The sequence below is a fragment of the Prionailurus bengalensis genome, chromosome B4 (assembly GCF_016509475.1).
Source record: "Prionailurus bengalensis isolate Pbe53 chromosome B4, Fcat_Pben_1.1_paternal_pri, whole genome shotgun sequence".
NCBI lineage: Eukaryota > Metazoa > Chordata > Mammalia > Carnivora > Felidae > Prionailurus > Prionailurus bengalensis.
Window position 1 is genome coordinate 68124711 of NC_057358.1, and position 20655 is coordinate 68145365.

The 20655-nt window shown below is 36.2% G+C and overlaps 1 protein-coding gene and 1 pseudogene across 4 annotated transcripts in view; one reads left to right on the forward strand and one right to left on the reverse strand.

The window, feature by feature from the left end:
* CNTN1 (contactin 1) overlaps positions 1 to 20655 on the forward strand; it is a 365959-nt gene that overhangs the window by 48568 nt on the left and 296736 nt on the right. The gene's annotated exons all lie outside the window — the stretch shown is intronic.
* On the reverse strand, positions 4416 to 6411 carry LOC122473149 (annotated as a pseudogene).

Sequence of the window (20655 nt, forward strand, 5' to 3'; positions counted from 1 at the left end):
AATTGTGTAAGATACTATGTTGACTTCCTTCTTCTTAGCATGTTACCATTGTTGTAGATGTATTTACTATGTTATCTGATTTGTGCTTCTGGATAATAACAACATAAAAAGTGATTTTAAAGGAAAGAAAATTGACGTAAAAATATCCATTTGGTTGTCACATGAAATAGTGTAAGTAAGAATTAGAAGGATCTGAACCTTGGATCGCAAGTAAAGTGTTTTGTGAGTGTTCTGCAAGACAAGCAAACATTTCTACTAAATTTTAATTTGATAAACAAGTGATGTCTTGTAATACAAGTAGTATATGGTGCCAGATGTCACATGATCACTGTTGAGCCAATGGTTCTTGAAATTTGCTTTAATATACAAGTGCTTTGGATTGCAAGCATTGTTCTTGAACAAATTATGCTCGCACACCAAGGTTTTACTGTATATTAATTAGTATGATTGTACAAATAGTAAAAATGAGTTATATAAATGATATTTAGGGAGTGCTTAATATGGGCTGGAGACTAGTATAAATCTAAGCCCTTGCTGTCATTGAGCCTATATTTCACAAAAAATAACTATATATACAGGTAATAGGTATATACACACAGTAATAGGTACTGTGAAGAACTTCAGTAAAGCTGGATAAGGGGAAAAATAAATGTGGAGAAGAAGGGGCATTGAGGTCTGAGGTGTTGGGGACAGGATATTCACTATTTTATATATTTGGTTAAGGAAGTGTTGAAATGGTCTCAAGAAGGAAGGAGTGATATACTGTGTCAAATGCCCCTATTAGTTCTATGAAAGAGAATTGAGGATTGGCCATTAATTTGGTGGTGCAGCAGACACTGGGGCCTTGACAAGAGCTGTTGCATAGATTGGGAAAAACAAAAGCCTAAATGAACTAGTTCAAGAGTTTGGGAAAAGAAGGGGAGACGGTGTTAACACCTCTTTTGAGCCTTGCTGTAAATGAAAGCAGAAAAATGAAACAGTGGTTGGATGCAGATGTGGATCAAGAGAATTTGTTGTCATTTTTAAGATGGAAAGTTTTTAAAAATCAGGTTTGCATGATATTTGGAATCTTGGTTAGAGAGGAAAAATCAAAGAGGCAAGGGGGGGTACAGGTTTTGGAGTATTGTCTTTGAGTAGCTAAAAGGTATGGCTAGATTCCAAGTATACAAGGAGAGACTAGCTCTAGGTAGGAGTAGGTCAGCTTATGCATATTAACAGAACAAAAGATGTGGTATATGGATACACATGAAAGTAAGTTGGTGGATGTGGTATTGGCAATATTTAGGCCTTCTCTTTTTTGATTGCATCTTCTTTTTCCCCCAAAGAAATAGAAAGCATAGACATCAGCTGAGTATCAGAAAAAAAATAAATATACAAGCGGGGGGAGCCAAGTGCGAAAACTCAAGACAACTCAGTTTGGTGAAAGAGGATTATAAAGAAAAAATGTTTATTTTGAGGGTGTTATGTTTGAGGTTCTGTGGGTCATTCAAGAAGACAGGATATGCAATCTTTTTGCTCAGTCAGGAGATGAAATCTAGAAACAGTTTTGAATATTAGTGGCACAGTTATGGTAATTTAAACCATGATGTAAAAGATATGGCCAGGAAGAACTAGCAAAGTGAAGAGAGGAGCCAAGGTCATAATTAAAGAATTTTATTATTTATTTAAGTAAGGGAAGCAATGCCAGCAATGGAGAAAGGAAGCAGAAAGGGACAAAGAAAACTAAGATATAAAATGGCAATAATAGTTATAAGAGAGAGTGTTCGGTTTTTCTTATTTTTAATATTTATTTATTTTCTTTAGTTTTTTAAAAGTTTATTCATTTATAGAGAGAAAGAGACAGAGTGAGAGCAGGGGAGGAGCAGAGAGAGAGGGAGACACAAAATCCGAAGCAGGCTCCTGGCTCTGAACTGTCAGCACACTGCCTGACATAGGGCTGGAACACATGAACCGCAAAATCATGACCTGAGCCGAAGTCTGATGCTCAACTGACTGAGCCACCCAGGCTCGCCTCTTTTTTTTTATTTTTAAGTTTATTTACTTATTTTGAGAGAGAGTTAATGCAAGTGGAGGAGAGTCAGAGAGAGAGAGAGACAGACAGACAGACAGACAGACACTCACAAGCCGACTCATGCTGCAAGCATAGCCCAATTCGTAGCTTGACCTCAGGAACCGCAGGATCATGACCTGAGCTGAAACCAAGAGTCAGTTGCTTAAAAGACTGAGCCACCAAGGTGCCCTGTAAATGTCATCTAATAGGATGAAGACTATAAAAAGACCATTACATTTTGATTATTAGGAAGTTATTGATTACCTAACCTAAGAGTGGGTGATTTTGAAGCTATAATACAGGAACTGAAGTTTCAAGATATTTGATTATGATAGTGAAAGGAAACATCATGAGAGGTTAGTAGTTTTAAAGTGAGGTGGACCAGGGGCGCCTGAATGGCTCACCCAGTTAAGTGTCTGACTCTTGGTTTTGGAGCAGGTCATGATCTCACTGGCGTGCCTCAGTGGCAGTGTGGATCCTGCTTGGGATTCTCTCTCTCTCTCTGCTCCTACCCCACTCACGTGTGCATGCGTGAGTGTGCATTCTCTCTCTCTGTGTGTCTCAAAATAAACAAACTTAAAAAAAATAAAGTGAGGTAGACAAAGGGAACTTTTATGTTTTAATAAATTTTACGAAGTATCTTCTCTGTGCCAGGTATCCTTAAACAAAGTGGACATTGTGAACAAATTTGACAGAAATCCCAGTCCTCACTATCTTATATTCTAGTTTAGGTGGCTTCTTTTAGCCTAGAAAGCATTGAGCATTTAAAATTTTCATATCACGAGAAAGTCAAAGAAAAGACGAAAATAAACAGTGTGAATCTAGGGCACGGAAGAGCCAAAGGAAGTGCGTGGGGTCACTTGACATCACAAGAAAAATCCATGATAAGATAGAAAACAGGCCTCCTTAATTTTCAGTTTATGGCATTTACATGGACGAGGATTTTGTACAAAAATGTGGTGGTTCAGTCAAAAGAAGAATATAATAGTTTTCAGAAGACTGTGGTGGTCTATATCCAAAACGTAACAAGCTATGTGAGCGAAGGAAATAACCTTGAGAAACCATAGCTTCCTCACGTGTAAGAGTTCTATGTTCTATCAGAAGGTGGTGTTGCATTGGTCAAATGGGATTATATATTCTCTAAAAAACCTTATAAATCAAAGATCTTTTTATAAGAAAGTGATAATTGGTAAAGCATATCTGCAAAATCTTGTGACCTATTTTTTGTAGTTCTTAAAATCCAGCTTTTTATAATCATTTTTAATTTTTATTTATCTGAATATTTATCTGAATATGTTTAGAGTGAAACTACATCTTTTTATTTCACATTTAAAATTTTGTATTTGTAAAATACATTTATAAGACCCCCTGATTGTCTTTTATGAGTAAGTTAACAAAATATAGAATATATAATTTCCTTTGACCACTGTGCACTAACACAAGAACAAAGACTTTAGTATGCCCTGTGTGATCACATGTTTATAATAGATGAGGCTTGGCTTACAATGACTGCTTTGTTTGATGTTTATTAGCCCATGCCTTAGTGCAATTGAACTTGTCCTAAATTCACTGTTTCAGAGCTACGTGTGTAGCACATTCATTGTCCTATGAATGATGCTCTCTTGCTTTAGTCAAAAGACAATAACTTTAGGACTTTTCAGATTCTTTTCATTATACAGTCTAGAAACTCCTGTTAAAATATTGAAATGTGTAAAACAATGAAATGTTTCAAATGGCAGACACTTTATGTCATATGATTTTGAAAAACATATTTAACTATGTTATCTGCATGGGATCAGCTTTGTCTTTCATCCCCCATCTAGGTGCTAGTTTTAATGAGTGAGATCCAAGTATAGATTTCAATTTGTGGTCGTTTTATTTAATCCCAGATAGGACAATTTCATGGTACATTAAATTGCTTATAATTGTAATCTCTATTCCCAGGAGTTTCCAATAATTTTGAAGACTATTACTTAATGCTTTCAAATGATATCATAAAAGTTAAAGACTAAAAATTTGAAGTCTACAGAATTTTAAAGTCTACAGTGCTTTAGAATCTTTTTATATGTGCATACCATATGATTTATAAAAGTAATAGTTCTGTATTTCCCCTTATTCTCTCTACATTACTAAATCAAACAGATAAGTAATCAAAGTACTAAGGTAAAGAGGATATCGCATTCATCCATTTTTTGTTCTCATTAAACTTTTGTTTTAATGGGTCTCAAAATTCTGTGACATATTTTTGTACAAGTTGTTTCCATTAAAAAGTACTGATTTTAAAAAAAATAATGGCTTAAAACTGCTACACACACACACACACACACACACACACACACACACACACACACATATGCATGCACAAATGGTCCACAAAACATTCTCCTTTTCCTTCTTAAAGTTTTATGATGCATTGTTATCATTAACAAATCTTTTACTATTAAACTTAGATGGCCAATTGGCACAAGTAGTTCTGAGACCATTCTTCCACCATGGATTAAGACTGGAGTGACAGGCATTGGGGATGATATTCACACGGCCCTCTCAGCTTTCTGGGCAGATTTGGTGACCTTGCCAGCTCAGCTGCCTTCTTGTCCACTGCTTTGATGACACCCATAGCAACTGTCTGTTTCATGTCATGAACAGCACAATGGCCCAGATGATGACAGTCAGAGAAGATCTCAACACACATAGGCTTGCCAGGAACCATATCAATGATGGCGGTACTACCACATTTGAAGAACTTGAGACCATCTTCCAGTTTTTTTCCAGGATGATGATCAATCTTCTGCTTCAACTCAGCACACTTATAAGCAATATGAGCTGTGGGGCAGTCCTGCGCAGGTGCATATTCAGCACTGATTTGGTCTGGATGGTTGAGGATAAATATCTGAACTGGGGAGCCAGGTGCTGCCATCAGTGGGTCATTTTTGCTATCACCAGTCACATTGCCACAACAAACATCTTTGACAAATAACGTTCTTGACATTGAAGCCCACATTGTCCCTAGGAAGAGCCTCCCTCAAAGCCCACTGTGTATTTCAATAGATTTTACTTCTGTTGTAACATTGACTGGAGCAAAGGTGACCATCGTGCTAGTCTTCACTCAGCCCACAGGGACAGTACCAATACCACCAATTTGTAGATGTCCTGAAAGGGTAGACACAAGTGCTTGTCAGTTGGATGAGTTGGTGACAGAATGCAATCCAGAGCTTCAAGCAGTTGTGGTTCCACTGATATTGCCATCTTTACGGGTGGCTTTCCATCCCTTGAACCAAGTCATGTTAGCACTTGGCTCCAGCATGTTGTCACCATTCCAACCAGAAATTGGCACAAATGCTCCTGTGTCAGGGTTGTAGCCAATTTTCTTAATTAGGTGCTGACTTCCTTAACAATTTCCTTGTATCTCTTCTGTCTGTAGGGTGTCTCAGTGGAATCCACTTTGTTAACACCAACATTTAGTTGTTTTACACCCAGTGTGTAAGCCAGCAAGGCATGCTCACAGGTTTGCCCATTCTTGGAGATACCTGCTTCAAATTCACCAACACCAGCAGCAGCAATCAGAAGAGCACAGTCAGCCTGAGATGTGCCTGTAATCATGTTTTTGAAAAAGTTTCTGTGTCCTGGGACATCAATGATGATGTCGGTCTCGATGTTGCTGGTCTCGAATTTCCACAGGGAGATATCACTGGTGATACCACATTCGCATTCAGTTTTCAGTTTATCCAAGACCCAGGCATACTTGAAGGAGCTCTTTCCCATCTTGGCACCCTCCTTCTCAAATTTTTTGATAGTTCTTTTGTCGATCCCACATTGAGCAGTAGAGGTAGCCTTGCTCAATCTACATGTCCAATGACAATGTGTTAATATGAGTCTTTTCCTTTCCCATTTTGGTTTAGGTTTAGCAGTGGTTTTGACAACATCTGTGTTCTGGTGGCAAACCCATTGCAAAAAAAGTCAATCCATTTATTTTGTGATTAGAACTGAAGTTCAGAAATACTCTCTGACTGCCCAATCCACATGGTTGGCATAGAGAGCCTAGAATCTCCTCATTGCTGTGCTAGATGTCATTGCCCTTGGTGGCTTTCATAAAATATCTGCAAATATGGTGGTGGGGGTGATCGTGAAGAACCTGCAATAAACTAATTGTTCCTGTGCAAGGACCTACAAACCATGTGACTACCTTGAGGCACTAGTGATTTCTGACCAATTCCCACTTAAAAAAGTGGAGAGAAGAAAACTTTACTCTTCTCAACTTGCCTCTTTCCTCTTCATCATCTTCAATATTTGTTGCTTTCTTAACTTTCTAAATATACTGCTGTAAAAAAAGGTGGAAAATACTGAAGAAAGTTGCAATTACCCATAGCTCCATAACTGAGAATAGTTACTCCGAATACTTTGCTCTTATCATTTTTTGGTATATTATTTATAATAAATATTATAATGAATACTTTAGGAAGATGAGATCACTTATTTTATACTATTTTGTAGTACTATTTTATACTATTTTGTAGGATGTGGGAGGGTGCCTGGAGTAATATCAGCTATCCTCACATATTCTTCAAGATTATGATTTTTGTTGCCATATCACATTCTAACATAAAGATATATTATAATTTATGTAATCTCCTATGGTCGGGAATTTATATTATTTTTAATTTTTTGCTGTTATAAAATAGCCACATTTTTTAGACCTTTGCTTTATATTGTCAAGTTGCCTTCAGGGAGTTATCAGCTGATAACAAGTATGAAAATACTTTCTTGTATGTTTCATAATATAGGGTACACTACGTTAGAGATAGAAATATAGGCATTGGGGTGGAAGTATGTTGTACATCTATATATATAGGTGTGTGTATATTGTGCATGTATATGTATATATGTATATATAAGCAAGAATAATATGTCACCTTTGTTTTTTAATATTATTAAATATGTGTAAAGTTAAATATTTTTCATATGTTACTGGCTATCTATACATCTTCTTCTGAATTTCTTAACCATGAGAATTGCCCACTTTTTTCTTTTGAGCGATATTTTGTAACATTTATGTTTTAATATTTTCTCTCTATTAATTATTTTGCAAATTTTCACCAGGTTTTCAATATATTTAGAGTTTTGGTTTTACTTAATCTACCTATTTTTGTTTTGATTTGAAGTGCCATAATTATCACATTTAATGTTAGGTTTGTTTATTGCCTCTATTAAAAAATTCTATTTCTGTTTTTAGTATCATTCTTCATGCTATTATGCTTTATAATTTTTTTGGGCTTTATAATATGACTTAATACTTAAAAAAATTTTTTTAATGTTTATTCATTGTTTTGAGAGAGAGAGATGGAGCATGAGCAGAAGAGGGACAGAGAGAGAGGGAGACACAGAATCTGAAGCAGGCTCCAGGCTTCAAGCTGTCAGCACAGAGCCTGACATAGAGCTCCAACTCACGAACCACAAGATCATGATCTGAGCCAAAGTCGGATGTTTGACCAACTGAGCCACCCAGGTGCCCCATGACCTAATACTTTTAACACAACCACAGCTTCGCCAATTCGGTAAATTAAAAAAAAAGAAAATACAGGGTTAGTCTTATCATTTATTCTTCCAGAAAAAAAAATATATTTATTTTCTTATTTCCTAAAGAAAATTATCTGGGAAAAAACAAGTTACACCAAGTTTGTATGTTGATAAGAATGAACAGTGGGTGTAGAAAGAAACTGTCGACCCAAGAAGACAAGGGGAGATTTGCTGAAGTGATGCTGGTTGGGTAGAGGGATGGGATCTTATGTACAAGTGGCAGCTGTGGTTTTGTAGAATAACACTTACATGGTGTTTATTCAGTAAGGATGGAATGAGGGAAGACATGTTCACAGTTGTAGGAGAGAACAATAAGTATGAACTTGTAATCTAGGACAGTGGGAGACTAAATAGTCTGGTTTAACAGCTCTTTTTAGGATACTGTTTATGAATGTAAGCCAAACCATTCAGTATGATTCTATGCTGTGATTTGTTTTTCTAGCCATGTTCAGATACATAGATGTGGGCATAGAATAGATGGAATTGATTTTAACTAGGGTTGGATTTATTCAAGAATAGAATAAAGCAAGAAAGGGGCAAGAAAGTTGGAGTTTTATATAGTGGAGTGATTTCAGTGATGTACCATAAAATTTATGATGAGAAAGGAAAGTGGTGAAGGCAAGAGTTGGGAGTGAAATATAGGAAACAAGTGGTAAATCCATGGATTGTAGATCCTGCTGGGATAAGAGAGTTATTGGAGTCAGGGTACTTAGAGGTAGTGAACTGGTAAGAAAGGAGGAGTAGTAGTCAGGGCATGTGGTGTTAGAAATTGAGATTATGGAGGGGTTTTCTTCTTTTTTTAAATGTTTGTTTATTTCAGAGAGAGAGAGAGGGAGACACAGAATCTGTAGCAGTCTCCAGCCTCTGCACTGTCAGCACAGAGCCAAATGTGGGGCCCAAACCACAAACCATGAGACCATGACCTGAGCCAAAGTCTAACTCTTAACTGACGGAGCCACCCAGTGGTAGGAGTTTTCTTATGGATATGACCAGAGGAGCTGAGGTAGTGTTGATGACAAGATCACTGAATGAGGTTGAGATGAGATTAGTGTTGGAGGTTTTGACAGTAAATACAGATTTCTGAGAACTGGGTAGGTGACTGCACCAAGAAGAGGTACTCTATCAAAATTGAGGGTTGATATGGAGAGCTCATGTACTAGATGTTCCTCATGTCTAGAACATTTTCCACCAGACCACTGCCCCCCATAGTTTGTTCCTTCTCATTAATTTGGTCTTTGCCTAAGTATCACCTCCTTCAAGAGGCTTTGCCCATCATCCAATCTAAAATCGTCCCTAAGGCATGCTCTACTTTGTGTTTTATTTGTTTTATATTTTAAACCCATTTATGACTAACTGAAACTAACTTGTATATTTATTTGTTTTCATACACTGGTCCTCTTATAGAATACAAATATTTTGAAAACAGTGATTTTTGCATATCTTGTTTGTGGCAGATTTCCCCAACTTATGATTACTGACACGTAGTATGCAGTCAATAACTCAATGTTGAATGAATGAATGAACATTTATAGGGTTCAATATCATCTCCCACTTTCCTGTGACTTCTTCCAAAATCCAAATATACTTTTTAAAGGAATTTTCCAACTCAGAGTATTCATTCATCTTATAAGAATTGCTATTCACAAGCTTCTCCTCACAAAAGGTGAATTAGTATCACAATTAAGAAGAAGGTATAAAGTTGTTTTGTTTGCCTTATGATAGTTATTAGTTAGGACTCAAAGATGTTGTCACTCATTACTTCCAGAAATTCTTACCAGCAGAATAATGAAGTATAGTTATATCTCCTGATTTATTGGTTTCAACCATCACTTTTCCTGTTATGATCAGCCAATAGTCAGCTTTTCACAGATTAGCACCCACAACTGTAAAATTGAATCTCTCCTATGTGTGACCATAACCTTTGCTTGCTTTTTTGAAAAAGATTAAAGATAAATTGACAATCTTGTTAATCAGTAAAAAAGTAAAAATAGAACAATTTATATTCAGTTTTTTATATTAAAAATCTTTATATTTTTGTGCTAAATACAAAGTACTAGAGATCAATTTATGTTCTTATATTTTGTCAGTAAGTAGAAAGGTTATATAATTAGTTAACATGCTATTTAGTTTATATGTAGAAAACTATATATAGCATGGTTATAGTAGAATGAGTCCTTGGTGTTGTCAAGGATTAATTAACAAATGTAAATTAGTTTCCCTTTTTTTTCTTTCTAACAGACCAGATATGTGTTATTCATCTTCTTAGACAGAATAAAACTATCCACCTTAATTTGATGCCCAAGGCAAGAAATTTTTTCCACATTGTAGATGGTTATTATGAAGCATGATTCTAATTGTCGCTGCTTTATTTTTATGAAGTACCCCTCTGTAATCACATCAGTGATTTAATGTTTCTAATCATTTACATTTTTAAGCCTCTGGTATTATGAATATTTTACACAGTAGTTGATTTATGTTTGTATATTCAGTATATTTCAAGTTTAAGACAAAATGTTCTTTTGTGTTTTGAGAATTTTCAAGGCAACTTAGAAATCTACCATTTTAAATTCTGCCATTTAATGAGCACTAAAAATGAAAGGCCCTGTATCAGCCAGATTGGGCTGCCACAACATAATACATTAAGCTAGATGGTTTAAACAACAGAAATTTATTTGTCACAGTTCTGGATGCTGGGAAGTCCACGATCATGGCTGGGTTCTGGTGAGAATTCTCTTCCTACATTGCAGATGGCCATTTCTCATTGTGTCCTCACATGGTACAGAGAGGAGAGAGCAAACTCTATAGTGTCTGTTTTTATAAGAACTTTATAAGAAGGCTACTCTCTTATGATGTCATTTAAACCTAATTATCTCCCAAAGCCCCATCTTCAAATACAATCACTTTTGGAGTTGGAGCTTCAACATATGAAATTGAAGAGGTACAATTCAGTCCATAGCAGACTTTGAGCTAAAAAATACACACAACGTTTTTGAAGTAAAAATCAGATACAGTATAATTGCAAGAGGTTACCATCATTTAGATTTTCTGTTGGAATGTAGCCCTCTGTAGCTGCTTCAAAATTGTGTTTTATATACATTATAAAACATTTATGGACACTCTGCATTATAAAAATTTACATCCAAGTAGACTGTGGGACCTGGTTCTTTTTTGTTTTATTTTGTGTGTATTATGAAAAATTTCTTATATGTTCAAAACTAGACAGAAAAGTCTAATGAATTCTTAATGCACCCATGACCCAGTTTCAGCAGTTACCAACTCAAGGTGAATCTTTTTTTTTCCCTTACCTCACCCACTGTATATAACTTGCCTCCAGTCTGGAATCAACCATTTCCTCCAAGTTCTTTGATTCATTTAGTCTTCAGTTTTGTTGCTAAGGGATCTCTTATGGTTGCTTATTGGGTTTTTCATTCATTTGTTTTGTTGAAAGAGTAAGAAAAATGTTTTGATTTTGAACATCAAATACATTATGAGTTCATACTGATTTTTGCAATTAAAACGCAAGGCTTCAGGAAGTTTAGTTAATTTCTTCCAGAAACTAGAAATCTCAAGTAGATTCTCTTGCTCAATTTATCCATAAACCCCAATGGGTGTTTCTAGACAGACAAATGATATGGTAGAAGAAGATACATGGGGAACAAGATGAGAAGATAAGTTGCAGAGTGGGGATGAAATCCAAAATGACAGATATTTTAAAAGTAGGACCCATTAAACTTGGTGACCGATCAGATGGGTCTGAAATTAGGCAAAATCATGATTGCCACATTTTAGACATGAGTCATTGTGTGGGTAGCTGTTCTTTTTAATCAGGTGGAAATATAGAGACAGAAGTGGATGTCAGAGGGTGGGAGATGTTGAGTTTGTTTTGGAAGGGGCCAAAGGGTCCATGGGAAATTTCCAAGTATTATGTCCAGTAGATAATTGAAAACAGGAATGTGGACTTTAGAAGAGATATTGGTAGTGGAAGTAGATTTGAGAATCATATATTAATAGTAATGAAAACCAGAGTGGGTAATATTTCTCAAGGAGAGTTAGTAGAATAAAGAGAAAACAAAAATGATCAGGATAAAAAAAAATTAAGAATTTTATATGCCTTATTCAAAATTCTTTTGCCATGTAAAACATGTCTGTGTTTTATAAAGTTATTTTAAAGGAACCAAATGGGGGAGCCTGGGTGGCGCAGTCGGTTAGGCGTCCGACTTCAGCCAGGTCACGATCTCGCGGCCCGTGAGTTCGAGCCCCGCGTCGGGCTCTGGGCTGATGGCTCAGAGCCTGGAGCCTGTTTCCGATTCTGTGTCTCCCTCTCTCTCTGCCCCTCCACCGTTCATGCTCTGTCTCTCTCTGTCCCAAAAATAAATAAACGTTGAAAAAAAAATTAAAAAAAAAATAAAGGAACCAAATGTAGCAAATCAAAAAATGATACATTTTTAACATACCCAATAAGGGTATTTGAAAATTTCCAATTTAATTTATATTCTATCTACTCTGGTAACTACTAGTAGTCAAATGGTACTATGACATAAAATTTTTACTCTTCAATTATTTCTTTATAATGGAATCACCTTACTTTATTTTTAGTATCCATTATTCTTATGTTACTTAAAAACCACTTGGAAAGTTATCAAACTGAGGTAATTCTCCATCCACTTTTTTGATTTTTTTTCTAAGTGAAAATATCTTTTAAGTGTTTTTATTTGAATTGACTTTTCTAACCTAATAAAAATTGAAAGGATCATATATTAATGATTCTGCAGTCTTTGAATTCATGTTCCTAAAAGTGAAAATCTTAATCTAAGAAATTATTTCGTTGCAATATCTCAGTTTGTTAGCTTATACCTCTATGGACAGATCACAATAATTTAAAACTTAATTTTATTTCCAGTAGAAATGGAGATTGGCTTTACAATCCTACTTTACATTCTTATTATATTTTGTTATCTTTTAAAATTCTTCATGGCATTTGTGTTGCAGTTTATCATTTATATATTATTTATAGTTGTCATGTTAGTTAATTCTTACAACTCTGTGATGTGGGTATTAGTAATGCCGTTTTAGGGAAAAGGATATCTCATATCAGAATTCATTGTCATACAGCTTGTAAAGGTTGCGCGGGCCCTCAACTCAGCTCCTCCTCCTCTATATCCAGGGTTCTTTGACCATACTTGAGCAATTGCAAAATGATACCCTATTTTTTTTAAAGCATTTGCTGTATGCCTCTTACAAGCCCCTTGGGAGCACGCTGTAAGTTAGGAGATTATATCCTTTATAGACAATGGCTAGGCCTGACTAATTCCACACCCCACCCATCCCCCAATTTTTTTTTAAACTAGGTACGAGGGTCTCATATGAAACTGAAACAAATACTACATTTTTGGGATCATAACAAAGAAAGGTTATTTTCATCTCTAACAGTTCCTGGCTGGTCACAGTGTTCCATGCCACAGAAAAGCCTGAATGATTTCTTTAAAGAAAGCACTGAAGCCAAGAATTAGCATTCTTTCTGGCTGAACTGCAATTGCACACAGGTTGGCTTCTCAATTTTGCAGCAGTGTTTCATTAGGTCAGCTGAAAGCCTGCCCCCTCTGCTCTAAAGCAAAATGGTAAACGTGGACAAGGAAAGGGAGCTGGAGCAAGAAAGTATCTCTCAAATTTCTGAAATTTTAAATAATTGAAACCTTAATGCTTATTGCAATCGAGGACTATTTGTTTTTATGTTATTGTACATAAGCACCTGTTTTTTTGGTCTTTTTGTTTGGTTTGGTTTTGTTTGCTTGTTGGTTTTGTTTTGTTTTATGTAACTACTCGAGCTCTGGTGGTCTTCCCTAAAGCAGTGTGCAGTGAGGATCAGTGTGAGCCACGCCTCTAGAAGCAGCATCAGCAAAGGGTCTGAGAGAGTACAGGTGCTTTCTAGTTGTAAATAATTATTATAAATTATAAAGTTATACTATAGTGTTTCTGTATTGAAGTATAAAGAATTTATTATTTGTGGATTCAAAATGCTTAAAAAAACTTCATAGGTGGGATAACGTCATCAAGGTGACATTAAATAGTTATAATAATATATTTACCTGAAGCACATGAGTAATTGGATTATTATTAAGAAGGGGAGAAGACTAGCACTCTATTAAATTGGATCTCCTTAAAATTCTTTTGGAAACAGCAGCAGAATATAAAGTGCATCTCATGAGTGTCCATGACCAACAATTAAAATTCTATTTATAAGTATGGAAAAATAATAAAAGTATAGATTTAGTGTTTAATGATATGTGTACTGACATTGATGACTTGAACAACTGTAGCTATTCTACAATAAACCAGTGCAAGATAAACAAACGGCAGGTGTGAGGACTTATTTAGCTAGATATAGTATATAATATCTTTTCTTTACTTAAATTTTTAATATTCTGTTCATTGGGGATTTTTGCTTTAATTTTGATGTTTTAGAATATTCCGTTAAAATATTATTTATCTTGGGGTGCTTGGGTGGCTCAATAGGTTAAGCATCTGACTTTGGCTCAGGTCATGATCTCACAGTTCATGAGTTCGAGTCTGGCGTTGGGCTCTGCTGACAGCTCCAAGCCTGGAGCCTGCTTTGGATTCAGTGTCTTCCTCTCTCTCTGCCCCTTCCCTGCTCATGCTCTTTCTCTCTCAAAAATAAATAAACCATTTAAAAATAATATTACTTGTCTTGATTACTGAATTTGGGGAGGTTCCTCTTAGATTTTTCCCTTCTGACAAGTGCCTTACTGTTATCATCATGGGCTTGGCCCTGGATTGTGTTTAGATACTTTAAGGCAATAATAAATTGCACTGCTTGTGGAACTATACCTATAGTTTACCCATTATCTTTACTAGTTGCTTGTAATATCTCTTTGAGACAATGTTATTAGGGGAAAAAAAGAGAGTTACATATTGAGGGGAGAAAACACGGGGCTTCAGGACTGTATTGTTGAGAAGTGAGAAGAGAGTTTTTAGATCCTTTTGCATTCTGGTACAATGTTATTTCTAGAGGTCATGAAAGTGAAACTATACTCCCATCAAGTTTGAAGGCACCGTGTGGCCTTAGTTATGCCAGGCTTTGTATTTCAATAAATACTACCAAAAACTTCTGTATGAAGCAATCAGGTTATTTGAGCCCCTCAAAGGATGCCAATTTTACCTGGAGAGAGGGTCCCTTGTATAACAGATTGGTGGTCTTCAAAATCCCTGTTTTTCTAGAGAGGCAAATTCACTAAGTTGGCCATCTGGAAAAAGAATAGTTCTCAGGACCAGTGTTTGATTCAGAAAATTTTCAGAGGAAGTAATTAAGATCCTTTAAGCTTATTCTAAAGACCAGTTTAGGTGCTGTATTATTTAAAACTGGAAATAACACTTGTGCCAGAAAAATTAAATTTATACATAAAAAGTATATAAAAATGAATGAGCCTGGATGGCTCAGCTGGTTAAGTGTCCCAAGTCTTGATTTTGACTCAGGCTCAGTCATGATCTTGTGGCTCACAGGTTCAAGCCCTGTGTTGGGCTCCAGGCTGACGGTGCAGAGCCTGCTTGGGATTCTCTCTCTCTCACTCTCTCTCTCTCTCTGCCCCACCCCTTCTCTGTCTAAAAATAAATAAATAACCTTAAAAAAAAAAAGAAACCCAAATTTTTCTACCTCAAAATTTTAAGTATTGCCTTTTTAAACTATCTGTGTATATATGAGAGCTTTGGATATTTAGGCCATGAAAACAATGTTTAAAGGTTGTCTGTACAGACACTTAGGTGGCTCAGTTAAGCATGTGACTTCAGCTCAGGTCATGACCTTGTGGTTCCTGAGTTCAAGCCCTGCATCAGGCTCTGTGCTGACAGTTTGGAGCCTGGAGCCTGCTTCAGATTCTGTGTCTCCTTCTCTCTCCCCTCTCCTCACTCACACTCTTTTGTGTCTCTCTCTCTCAAAAATAAACATAAAAAAAAAGGTGTCTGTATAGTTAATATCGATTTGCATATTAAGGTTGAAATTGTAATTTTAGTGGTTAGATGCTGCCATAAGGAGTACAGAACGCTTAAGAGATAACATATAATTAACAAAAATATAATCACAAGAATTGCTCAAATGTGTGTATAAAAATGATGATCAGAGACTGCAAAAAAGGCTGAGACTGGCCTGGCTTGATTAATGCTTTTTCTATTACTTTCTCTAATCTGAAACACATGCTATATGCAAAATAATAAATATGAAATATGAAGCAATTAAATTTTACTAGTGACAGTGAAATAAGCAGAAACAGGTACATTATGAAACTAATGATGTGGAAACTTCCTTATTAGGATTTCAATTTTAATTAATTGTTTTCCAATCCCATGACTTGAATCTTGCTTTGCTTATCAAGTTAGAAGCCTCAGTGCATTTCCATTTGTTGATAAAATATTTTGTGCATGTAGTAGAGAAGACTTCTCCAAGGAAAACCTAGGAAAGAAATCCATACGGTCTGATGAAATCCTTAGACATATATGTTATTCCAGTAGGAAATCACATTAGGAAAATCTCATTGTACTATATCTAAAAGAAAAAAAAAAGAACAAAAAATGACACTTGTGAAAGTTTGTTCACTTGCTCAGAATCACAGTTTGAACGTATTAGAATCTTGGCTAAAACCAGTTCTCATGGATTACAAACCAGATGTTTTTCCCCTATACCAGCCTGACTCCGTCACCTTCTTGAGTTGTCAATATGCACATTTTTTTTTCACACTGGCTTGAGGATAATTTACTGATCAGCTTAATTTTCAATTAAACTAAAGTCGATGTCCAGTGTTATTTCTTTAATAATGTTATTCTTGCAAATATTCTGCTATAGATGGGAAATTATATATTTAAGAGGATATGTTCTGGCGTAGGTAGTTCAGAATTAAGAAACTTAGAATATTTATGTTGTTGCAGAAAACCCTCCATTTGGTATTCATTAATGATAATATTAATAAGTGATCAAGATTTGTATTGCTATTTTTGTGAACACCTGAGCTGCGTGTGAACATGCAAGACGGGCCCCTCTGGGCTGTGGTGGCTTATAGCATTGTCCAGGAGGAGAATGGCCCATTATAAAATCAAAATCAGCTTGGGTGGGTGGTGGATTTCAAGCATAGCTGACTGAAAATAAAATATATGATCCATTGTTATTATTTGATACTACCAATTACTTAATCATAACAATTGTATAAAGATTTTTAGTTGTTGCAAAAACAATTTAATGTTCCTTATCTTCTCCCTCTGCCCTGTAGCTGCTTATGCAGAGGAAAGGTGTGAATGTGGAGGAGATGGTTGTGGTTAGGAGAGGAGAGTCTTTCTTTTGGGGAGTGGCCTCCCCAGCATCAGTAAAGCTGATGGGAGCAGTGGGAGACAAAGCAATGTAATTCATTTGGAAAATAAATAAATGTTTTCCTCTTCATTTGAGGTTTTTCTCCTTTATCTTAGACTTCGTTGTATACATTCCGTTAGTCTTCTCAACACTTTGGCGGCAATGCTGAGGGAGTAGATGCTTTTCTAAATAAGACAATGTGGGATAAATACCCAGCAATTTGGGAGGAATCATGTCATAAAAGTCAGAGGAAGACTATGCTGTCTGCTTGAAGGGATCCTGACTCCTTAACTTTCCCAGGCAATCATGCTTATACTTTTATATGTTAAAGTAAATTTGCCCAAGAAGAAGGAAGCCTGAATAGCTTGAAATTAGAATATTAATTTTGGCTTTACCTCTTACTTTTCATGTAAGCATATTTCTAATTCTGTTTTATTTGTAGAATAATATAATGTCGATGTTATATAGAGCTGTGAATTATTCGAGTGAGTCTAAACAGAGTTGTTCCTAAACTACCTTCACGTATCTGGATTATAAGGAAAAATTGATTTTATATAAATTTGTATAAATTTCAGTAGAGCACATGACTCTGGATCTTGGGTTTGTGAGTTCAAGCCCTACATTGGGGGTAGAGTTTACTTTAAAAACGTTGCATAAATTTATATAGTATGAGTCAAAAGCAATAAGAATGTTATTTCCTTGATTGAAACAATCATAACTCATTTGTCCACAGTCATGGTCCTACTTTCTGTTGCATTCACTTTGTGATATTTGAATTCCATTGTCAAGTACCTGGAACAGGAATTTTAATTGTAATGTGAGGCATTTAAAGCCAGAGAATAAGTAACTAAAATCCATTCTAGAATTAACATCAGAGAAGAAATGGAATAGAAGGGAGGTATGTAATGCTTGTTCAAGTGCTATATGTTTTGAAGGTTCACTTTATAACCTATAGGATGTCTTCTATCACCTAGTAATCCAGGACTCTGAGTTGAATACTTAGGCTCACCAAAAGGGATATGAGTATCTTTCTGTACCTTCATAATCTCAAAATTAGTATTCAACGGGTGCTGGGAGGCCATTGAATGTATCTGAACAGGCCATTCAGATAATTAGGCTGTGACGCAAGAATATTTGTCTGGAATCAGTGCGCAGGATAAAGTAGAAAGAGGAAGCTAGTTGGAAAGTTGTGCTCATCAAAGCTATAGAAAGAAGGGCTTCATTTGGGTGGGAATGTGAGATTTCAGAGGATGGAGACTCCATGAAAATTGCTACTTTACATTCACTTTCCAAGAGAAGTGGAGGTAAAATTCACTAACATTACTAACATTTCAAGTGTAGATACATGCAGAAGAAGGGATTAATAAATGTGGTGCCTTACTGTGTGCCATCCATGATATGCCATTTACATATATTATCTCATCTAATAATAACAAAAGGCAGTCTACTGGAAAAGAAAGAAGCTATGAAGGGGATTAAAGAAGAGGAGCCCCATGAGCTTCAGACACAGAACCTCTCGCAGCATTTGGAAATTCAAGAATTGTGAGCATCTGGTTCTGGAACTGACAAGAGTGATCTGGAAATAATCATTGAAGCTTTCAAAGTATATGACTGAACCATTTACTTTTAGAGATAAAAGATAATAGAATGATGGTCAGTACTTTAGGTAATGGCTACTACTTTTAATGGATGACAGGAGATATGCAAGCCAGTGGTAAGGGCAGAAAAGACAATGGACAGCTATCACAGTACCCATGGTGGTGCATCATAACAACCAAAGGAAAAAAAAAAAGAGTTTTAAAAAGGAAAAAAATTGGACAACACCAATAAATATGTTGTAAAGAAAATGAGGGTAAAAAGAGTTAAGAACAAAGCTTTGTATTTTGAAAGTAGAAAATAATTAATGATAAAAAATATGAGAAAGCAGAAACAATTCTGTAGCCCTTAATGAGAAAAGCCAGTAATTCAGAGACCAAGCCAGGGTGTAGCAGCTATAACGCAAAGTGGTATTTACTTTGGGGGTGGAGGGTTCTTGGCAAAAATGTAACTTGGGGAACTTCTAGGAGCTCCATTGTAGAATGCAGCCAAGCTAAGGCATTCAAAACGTCCCATTAGTAGACAGAAAGTAAGTCCAGGTTCAATCTGGAAGGTATCGAGAACTAAAACAGAAGCAAAGCAGGGAAATAGATATCAGAAACATTTATAGGATGAGAAATAATGTGTCAGTGCATCATTATCACTAAGAGGAATGAACAATTATGATTAATGTAAAGTTCTGAAACCATAAATCTGAAGTCTGGGGTTAGCAGGAGAACCAAATCTTTGCTGTAGGAAAAAACAGTGTCTTGCTGGATAATATTTTGTGGTCACCATAGCCCTGGCACTCTACGAAGTACTTAACATAATATAATAGCCTGTAAATAGACAAGGAGTATACTGAATGAATGAAAGAAACAGTGGGGAACCAGTTAAAGGATTTTGAAGAGGAGAATGAAATGACTAGCATCACATTTTAGAAAGGTCACATGGGCTGCAATTAGGATGCGAGATTTGATCTAGGAATAATTGTAAGCAGCCAGTTTGGTGCAGACATAGATGTGAGCTGTGGAAGAAATGGCTATGATTGTTTAAATGGAGACAAAGTGGATAGACTTAAGAGATGTCTGAACTGAAGGGTCAACAGAACTTGGTTATTGGATGTATGATGTTGAGAGTGAGGGAGGAGCTGGGAAGGTACTCAAGGTTTCTCGCTTGAGCGACAGGATGAAAGATAGTGCCTACAACGAAATCAGAAAACCTAAAAAGAGGGCTCATTTGGGGAGGGGTAATGACATAGCAATGAATTCAGTTTTAGATTTGTTAAATTTGATATCTCTATGGACCATCAGTAAACCTGATCAATGGGGAGTTGTATTTATTTCTGGATCTCAGAAAAGAGACTTGAACTAGCAATGTTGAGATTTGGGCCTATCAGCCTAGAGCTGGTCATTAAAACCATAGAAGTAAGTAAAATTGCCCATAGATAATATGCATAGGAAGAAAATAAAACCCAAGACAGATTGCTGGGGGACGTCTGCATTAAAGGATGGACAAACGAGCTCACAAGGGAAACCGAAGCATAGGAACAAAATAAGGAAATTGTGGTGTGAGTTGGAGGAAGAATGCTTTTCCAAACAGAAAGGGGGATAAAAGGTGATAAAACTGCATAAAGGTTAAGCAAGATCAGAAGTAGAACTATCTGTATGTTTTTGAGTTGCTTGTAATCAGGCAGTTGACCTTGATGAGAAAACATTCAGGGCAGGGAGGGAGGTGAGAGCCATCTGCAGTGTTAAGGCCTGGACAGGATGTGAGATCTTGGAGTTTACCAGTGTGATGGGGAAGCAAAGGCAGGTTGAAGGAGAGCGATGCAAGGTCAAAGGAGAAGGCAAAAGTTCCAGCTCTTCCTCTCAGAAGTTGGGTTTGGGATGACAAAACAGAGCTGCAAGTTTATGTTATTATATCCCCCCAGACTTCCTCTAAAGTGCCTCCTGTTGTGTGGAGGGACTTAAATGTAGATGAGAGGCAGAGTCCCAAACATTATCTGTGTGTTTTGGTTTATTCCGTTATTCAGAGTTGTCGACAGGAAAGAAAAGAAGCATTGTTGTGAGTCACTATGCTTCATGTTCTAAAATCAGATAAACCT